The sequence below is a fragment of the Odocoileus virginianus genome, chromosome 26, assembly GCF_023699985.2.
Source record: "Odocoileus virginianus isolate 20LAN1187 ecotype Illinois chromosome 26, Ovbor_1.2, whole genome shotgun sequence".
NCBI lineage: Eukaryota > Metazoa > Chordata > Mammalia > Artiodactyla > Cervidae > Odocoileus > Odocoileus virginianus.
Window position 1 is genome coordinate 5,158,663 of NC_069699.1, and position 8,468 is coordinate 5,167,130.

Genomic DNA, 8,468 nt, shown 5'->3' on the forward strand with positions numbered 1-8,468 from the left:
GTGGAATGCAGGAACCTGTTGATGAAATGGTATTTTATGTTGTGTGTGCATAGAAGTAGTAGGAATATCCTGGTGGTATTCCAGATAAACCAAGAAAATGTTGTTGGAAGGTTTTATTTGCACCGATAAATAGCATTACAAAATGGATTTTTCTCCTGTTGGGTTGAGTGTTTAACCTGGGAGTAGTGGGAATCAATGCACAAAGCCTCCTGTGATAGCAAAAATGCCTCTATTGACAATGAGGATGTCATTTAGTCACCAAGTTGTGTCTGACTCTGTCACCCCATGGGTTATAGCCTGCCAGGCTCCTGTGTCCATGGGATTTCCCAGTCAAGAAAACTGGAGTGAGGGTGGGGAAGGAAAAAAAAAAATGGAGTGGGTTGCCATTTCCTTCTCCAGGGGATCTTCCCCACCCAGGGATCGAACCTGCATCTCCTGCATTGTCAGGCAGATTCTCTACCACTGAGACACCAGGGAAGCACCTCTATGGTGATACATAGTGAAAAATTATAACTATGTAATGTGTATTATGAAGGACAGCATCTAGGGATGAGCTGGTGAAAACAATTCCTGTTAAACTACCTACTGTCAAAAGGAAAAGAAATCCTAGGGCTCATAGTAGACGATCATTTGCTGTTATCTCTGTGAATAGTTTCTAGTCAACTAAATACTTTTACTCTATGGTGGGAACAGTTGTGGTAGCTGACATAATGTATGCTTGTGTATCAACATCTGTACCTACTGTGGATATATGATGGGCTCAAAGGATAAATGCTATGGATTTATTTAAGCTGATGGATATCATGGCTCAAACTCTGCCCATCTATCCTGAAGGCTTTTTTTTCCTGAGACTGTACTTGCGAGATTATCCCAAATCCTAGTAAAATAAGGATATAAACTTCAGGGTAATTAAAGAATCAGAATAAGTGTTGTATATAATTGGGTCTCTCTCTCCTCCTGCAGGACCAAAAAATATTGTGTTTAGATTTTGGTCTGTTAATAAGAAAGTCACTCCAGCTGCTGATAATGGTAATGATGATAATAGGAATATAGCTGTCATCAGTACAGATCATACAGATAATAGTGTTTGGTGTTGAGATGGTATTGTATTAATGATTGCACTAATGATATTAGTCTGCCTAGGACTAAAACACTTGCCAAGTGTAGGGGGGAAGTGGTAAGATCAGTGGAGTCTCCGATGTGAGCTTGATTTTTGGCTAACGGTGGACACGCACTTCAGCCTCAGCTGGCACCCACTTCAACCATTGATGACCTAAGAAAGAACATGGGCCTCTGTTTTCTCAGTCTTCTAACTTTTTTAGGCTTTCAATGGCTAGGTCGAAGATCTCACATGGTAAATGTCACACTGCCCTTGAAAATATGTGGGTTACTTTCAAAATACCTTTTGATATTGATTTCTATCATAATTCCACAGTGGCAAGAGAAAAAACTCTATGATTTCAATACTTTTAGACCATGAAAACTTTGTACTTTGTTTTATGTCCCTGGATATGTTCCACTGTCTCCTGGTTTATAGTCTATGGGAACTTGAATAGAATTTGTTTTGTGCTGTTGTGTGAAAATTGTATAAATCTTAATTATGTTGAAAAAATACACAATTAAAAGCTTTGGAGTTTAGAAAATTATATTTATGTCATGAAAATAATACATAAGATATATTTAGTCTAGAGAATACTTATTAGAGTTTCAGTATTCAGAGTTTGGGCATTTAAGATTTTTTTTGTATTTATTTGAAACAGCTTGATGCTTGATTACTTACTTGTCTAATTAGAAAAACTTGAGTTTATTAAAGACCTGGTCACTTAATGATCCTTAATACCATAATTAATACATCAACTGATTTTCCTCAATGATATAAATTGCACTAAAAGTATGATTAGAAAATGAAAAATAAGTGGGAAGGCAACAGTTTTTTGGATGTTGTTTTGGGTGAGAACAGATACTGCTGTTAACAGTGTGGTGATTCTCCTCAGCATAATGTTGTTTGAATGAATGTATTACTTTTTTACTGGGAGTAAAAGCAAATAAATAGAAAAATGCCTGCTTACAAGTCTTGTGCTTGATTGGAGTAGGGCTGAGAGGAGGTAGTGGGGAGCTCTTGCTGCTGAGGGAATTCAAGCTGGGAAGCCAAATGGGGTGGGTTTTCCATTTGCGGCTGGAAAACAAGTCCTCTGAAGGGTAAGTATGGATAGTTTAGACGAAGGAAAAATTTGTTGTAAATCCTATATGTTTAAGTTGAATAAGAACCATGCTATTGATAAAATAAATTGGGTATCTCTGATGAGATTATATAAGTTTACCTGCAAAGAAGCTGGATTTGAATTATCTCCTGCTCAGCCATGCCATCATCCATCAGTAAAAAAGATATAATTCCAACTCCTCCTCATCCAATGGAAAGTTGGAAAAGATTGGTGGCAGTACCAAGAATTAGCACTATCATTAGACAGAGGAGTAAGTATTTGAAAACTTGGTTCATGTTCGGGTCTGTGTGTATGTATCATATTGAGAATTCTATAACAGATCATGTAACAGGGACAGCTACTGGTGTGAACATTATTGAAGTCATCTGTTGTGAAGCTAAATGATCATTTGAAAGTTTGGTGATTCAGTGTCCATTTGAAGTCATTATTTCTTGGCTTGAGTGAATGAATATTATTGGGATTAGACTGGTAATAAAAGCATATGAGAGTGGTTTTTATGTAGTATGGGTATATGTTATTTTAGTAGATGTTACAGTATGTGTTTATACTTGGTAGTGTTAATATAAATTGTGTAGCTAGTGCGAAAGTGGCAAGTAAGATTATTCCTTTTATTTGGAGTTGCATCAGTGTTTTGGCTCCTAAGATTAATGGATGATGACTATCCTTTAAAAGCCTGTAAAGGCCATCCTGTTAGGCATGGAGGCTTGACTTAGCAGTTCTTGAATACTTTTTCAATAAATAAGAAGGTTTGAGCTTCTGTTATAGATTAACAATCCTCATGGGTTCTTTAAAACTGAATTTACAGTCAAAGGGCCCCCAAATAATTAATGGGGTTGAGTGATAGGAGTCAGAGAGGGAAGAGGTAGAGAGTTAGAAGGGCATTTTCTCATATCAGTGATGGTTTAATGTTAGGAGTGTGATGTGTATAATTACCTCGTGTTATAATAGGGAGTGTAAAGCAGTCATTACTATGTTCATTCCTATGACAATAATGGTGATGTTTGAGAGAGGTGATATTATTACACATAGTTCCCCAGTTAAGTTGGTAGTTGAGGGCGGGGCTAAATCCATAAGGCTTGCTAGGAATCTCGTGTTGTGAGTGCTAGGAGCATTTGTAGACCTCACGCTGGGATGATTGGTGAGACTGCTGGGAGAAGGGTCTGGTTGATGTGATGCAGGGTGATTATTAGGGCAGCAGCTGCTGCATAGTTTCAAGGCGTTTGGATGAGGAAGGCTATGAAGACTAGTGCTGCATGGCTGACAAGAATATGCAGTGAATGGTTATAAGTCTGTTTGGTGTAAACTCTTCAAGCGGGTGAGATTTATTCCTCAGAAGGAAAGTATGAGAAAGGGATCTGCCCTGAAATCTGTACGTGGGTTTGAAGTGGTTGTGACCTTGCATGCTGTAGCCTCCCTGTAAAATTACTAGTACGGCTGCACGGACTGTGGACCCTGCGTGGAGGCTTCTGTGTGGGCTGTGGATGGTCAGAGCTGAAGGTCAGAGGTGTTTTTTTTCTGAAGGCTGTTATGCATGTTAGTCCCATGAAAATGTTAGATCAGGAGTCCGGTATTAATTTGTATTCAGCGTTAAATTATTAAGTTTAAATTAATTTTTAATTGGAGGATAATTGCTTTACAGTGTTGTGTTGGTTTCTGCTATATAACAATGTGGATCAGCCATGAGTGTACATACATCCCCTCCCTCTTAACCTTTTCTCCCACCCTCCATCTCACCCCTCTAGGTCATCACAGACCTAAGCTCTCAACTTCCTACTAGCTATCTATTTTACATATGGTAATATATATAGTTGTCTGCAGCATTGTTTTCCTTCTAAGGTATGAGTAATGGCAAATTCCTCCCAAACACCATCTGAAATGTTCAGAACCCCCCTATAATCCTTCCGTCTGATCATGTGTAGCCATGACAGTAAACTACTTGAATTGCTCCAGGTTTCTCCATTCTCTCAGAGTAACCAGATTGGTCTTGAAATTCACACAGTGGGGTGGGAAGATTCAGTGGGTCTTGGACTACATCAATGAATGTCCAGGCCCTGCAAAATTTCAGGTAGGCTTAAAGAGTTTCTCCACAGCCAAGTACAGAGCTAAATTCACCAGATGGAATTAGAACTGAATCCTTTACAAGGAATATGAAAAGAAGTACATATCCAATAAACTATATTTACTAATAATGCCTCTGACATGATGGAGTTTTAATTTTCAAACTTGATTGTTCAGCATGATTCTTCTAAATATAATTTTAATTCTCATTTCAAAAATTTCAAGCAATATAGATAAAGTCCTTGACCACTACCGTCTCTCCCTGCCCTGGTCCTCCCAGGACTCACCACTACTGGTATGTTTGATAATCAGCATAATTCTCGAGATGCAGATTATTAAGAATACACTGTAAACTTTTGAGTCACAAATAACACTGAATTATGAACAACCTAGACAGTGTATTAAAAAGTAGAGACAGTACTTTGCCAACAAAGGTCCATCTAGTCAAGGCTATGGTTTTTCCAGTAGTCATGTATGGATGTGAGAGTTGAACTATAAAGAAAGCTGAGTGCTGAAGAATTGATGCTTTTGAACTGTGGTGTTGAAGAACTCTTGAGAGTCCCTTGGAGAGCAAGGAGATCGAACCAGTCCATCCTAAAGATCAGTCCTGGGTGTTCATTGGAAGGACTGATGCTGAAGCTGAAACTCCAATACTTTGGCCACCTCATGCGAAGAGTTGACTCACTGGAAAAGACCCTGATGCTGGGAGGGATTGGGGGCAGGAGGAGAAGGGGACAACAGAGGATGAGATGGCTGGATGGCATCACCGACTCAATGGACATGAGTTTGGGTGGACTCCAGGAGTTGGTGATGGACAGGGAGGCCTGGCGTGCTGCAGTCCATGGGGTCGTGAGGAATCGGACACAACTGAGCGACTGAACTGAATATATATAGTTGATGGACAATATTGTATTAATTTCTGCTCTACAGCAGAGTTGATTCTTTTTTATCTGACTTCCCTAGTAGCTCAACTGGTAAAGAATCCACCTGCAATGCGGGAGACCTGGGTTCAATCCCTGGGTTGGGAAGATCCTCTGGAGAAGGGAATGACTACCCACTCCACTATCCTGGTCTGGAGAATTCCATGAACTATACCGTCCACAGGGTCATAAAGAGTTGGACACGACTAAGTGGCTTTCACTTCACTTTGCCATTGTGGTCTATCACAGGATGCTGAATATAGTTCCCTCTGCTGTACAGTAGGACTTAGTTTATTCACTCTGTATATAATCGCTTACATCTGCTAACCCCAGCCTCCCATTCTATCCCTCCCCCAGCCCCTCACCCTTGGCAACCACCAGTCTATTCTGTTTGTCCATAAATTATTAAGAAGTTTCATGAGCCTGTAGTCTTGTGGTTATATCCTAGGGCTACATAGAGTGGGAGGGATCCTACCAGTATGTCAAACAAGAAAGTGTATATATTCAGATCTTGTGTGAAGTTGTTCTGTTTGGTTACCCCATTGGGTAGTGACAGTAAATGTTGGAATTAGTATTGTTTCAGATAAAATGTAAAATAGAATTTGCTCTATGGCAGCCAATGTTAAGATTAGGAATATTTGTAATATTACTAGTACGTTGATGGAGATTTTGGGGGAGGTTTAAGGACTCTTTGGACAGGTAAATTGGCTGGCCAGAAGTGTGAGTGGCAAAGTCCTGTTGTTAAAGCTGATGGGGGAGTCACAGAAAAAGCTTGGGAAAAGTTGAGACTGTTCTTATTAAATTGACTGAAAATAAATATACGGATTAGTGGAATAATCCGCCTGCTATGGCCTGTAGTGTTAATTCAGATGATATTATTCTTTGAGAATCATGTTAGTGGTACTAACGTTGGCATAATGATTTTTATCATTGGAGAAGGTTAAGATTTTGTATCTAGTTGATGCCATACGTGTTTGATACTATTACTAATAGAAATAGTCCAAGTGCAATTCACAAGCTACAAATACTAGTAGGACAATGGCATTTTGCTGGCTAGGGTGAAATGTGCTTTTAGAACTATTAGTGTTGCTGTCATGAACAGTGATCATATTATTCCTTCTTGGCATCGTAGTGAGGCTATTAGGTGAGACCAGTATGTTAATAATCTTAGATACTGTACATGCTATGATAATACATATACTAAAGACATTTGATAATTATGAATTTAATCATAATCTACTGTGTGTATACATTTATACATTCATTCATTTTAGCTTAAACTAATGATCATATTCAGTTGACTCTAGTCCTTTTTGGTTCACCCATCAGGTCAGGTCAGTTCAGTTGCTCAGTTGTGTCTGACTCTTTGCAACCCCATGGACTGCAGCATGCCAGGCCTCCCTGTCTATCACCAACTCCCAGAGTCTATCCAAACTCATGTCCATTGAGTCGGCGACACCATCCAACCATCTCACCCTCTGTTGTCTGCTTCTCCTCCTGCATTCAAGCTTTCCCAACATCAGGGTCTTTTCAAATGAGTCAGTTCTTTGCATCAGGTGGCCAGAATATTGGAGTTTCAGCTTTGAGATCAGTCCTGAGTGTTCATTGTAAGGACTAATGAACCAATGAACACCCAGGACTGATCTCCTTGAGGATGGACTGGTTGGATCTCCTTGCTGTCCAAGGGGTTCTCAAGAGCCTTCTCCAACACCACAGTTCAAAAGCATCAATTCTTCAGCGCTCAGCTTTCTTTATAGTCCAACTCTCACATCCATACATGACTACTGGAAAAACCATAGCCTTGACTGGATGGACCTTTGTTGGCCAAGTATTATCTCTGCTTTTTAATATGCTGTCTAGGTTCACCCATAGAGTAGGCTTATTGCTAGTAGTAAGATTAGAAACAGAGCTATAATGAGCAATGTTTTTTTTTTAAATTTACTTTATTAGAGTAGAGTTGATTTATAGTGCTAGTTTCAGGTGAATAGCAAAGTGATTCAGTTTTATATATATAAACATATGATGAGCTGCTCAGTGGTATCCAAGTCTTTATCACCCCATGGACTGTAGCCCACCAGGTTCCTCTCTCCATGGGGATTCTCCAGGCAAGAATATTAGAGTGGGCTGCCATGCCCTCCTCATATATGTATACATGCACACACACACACATTCATTCTTTTACAGAATTTTTTCTCACAGAGATTATCCTAGAATGTTGAGTAGGGTTCCCTGTGCTATGTAGCGGATTCTTGTTGGTTATCATATATAGTAGTATGTGTGTTAATCCCAATTCCTGATTTATCCCTCCTCCCACCTTCCCCCTTTGATGACTCTAATTTTCCTTTCTAGGTCTGTGAATCAGTTTCTGTTTTGCAAATTAGTCCATTTATATCAATTTTTAGATACCCCTTGTAAGTGACAGCTTACGGTTTTTGTCTCTATTGGACTTACTTCACTTAGTATTATAGTCTCCAGGTCCACCCATGTTGCTACAAATGGCATCATTTAATTCTTTTTTATGGCTAAGTAATATTTGATGGAACACACACACACACACACACAAATGGCATCATTTAATTCTTTTTTATGGCTAAGTAATATTCGATGGAACACACACACACACACACACACACCCCTATCTTCCCAGGTGGCGGTAATAGTAAATAAATAACCCGCCTGCCAGTGCAGGAGACATAAGAGACAAGGGTTCGATCTCTGGGTTGGGAAGACCCCCTGGAGGAGGGCATGGCCACCCACTCCAGTATTCTTGTCTGGAGAATGCCACGGACAGAGGAGCCTGGCGGGCTACAGTCCATGGGGTCGCAAAGAGTCAGACACAACTGAAGCGACTTAGCACATACATATACATACATACAGACACAGTAGAATATTCCTGAGTAATTGAAAATAATGAATGAACTAATGCCATTTGCAGCTTTGGGTGATCAGAGGGAAATGCCATCGAGAGGTCGTTTTACTCTGAAGGCTGTTATGCATGCTAGTCCCACGAAAATGTTAGATCAGGAGTCAGGCATTTGTATTCCATGTTGAATTAAGTTTAAAAAATTTTATTGAAGTGTAGTTGATTTAGTGTTAACTTAATATACAGTGAAGTGATTCAGTTTATATTTTTAATATCAGTCTCCTCCCCCTTGGAAATCAGTCTGTTCTCTGTGTCTGTGAATCACTATGAAGTTTCATGTTTTTGTAATATTATGGCTATATCCTAGTGCTACTAAGAATGGGAGGGATCCTAGAAGGGCGTAGA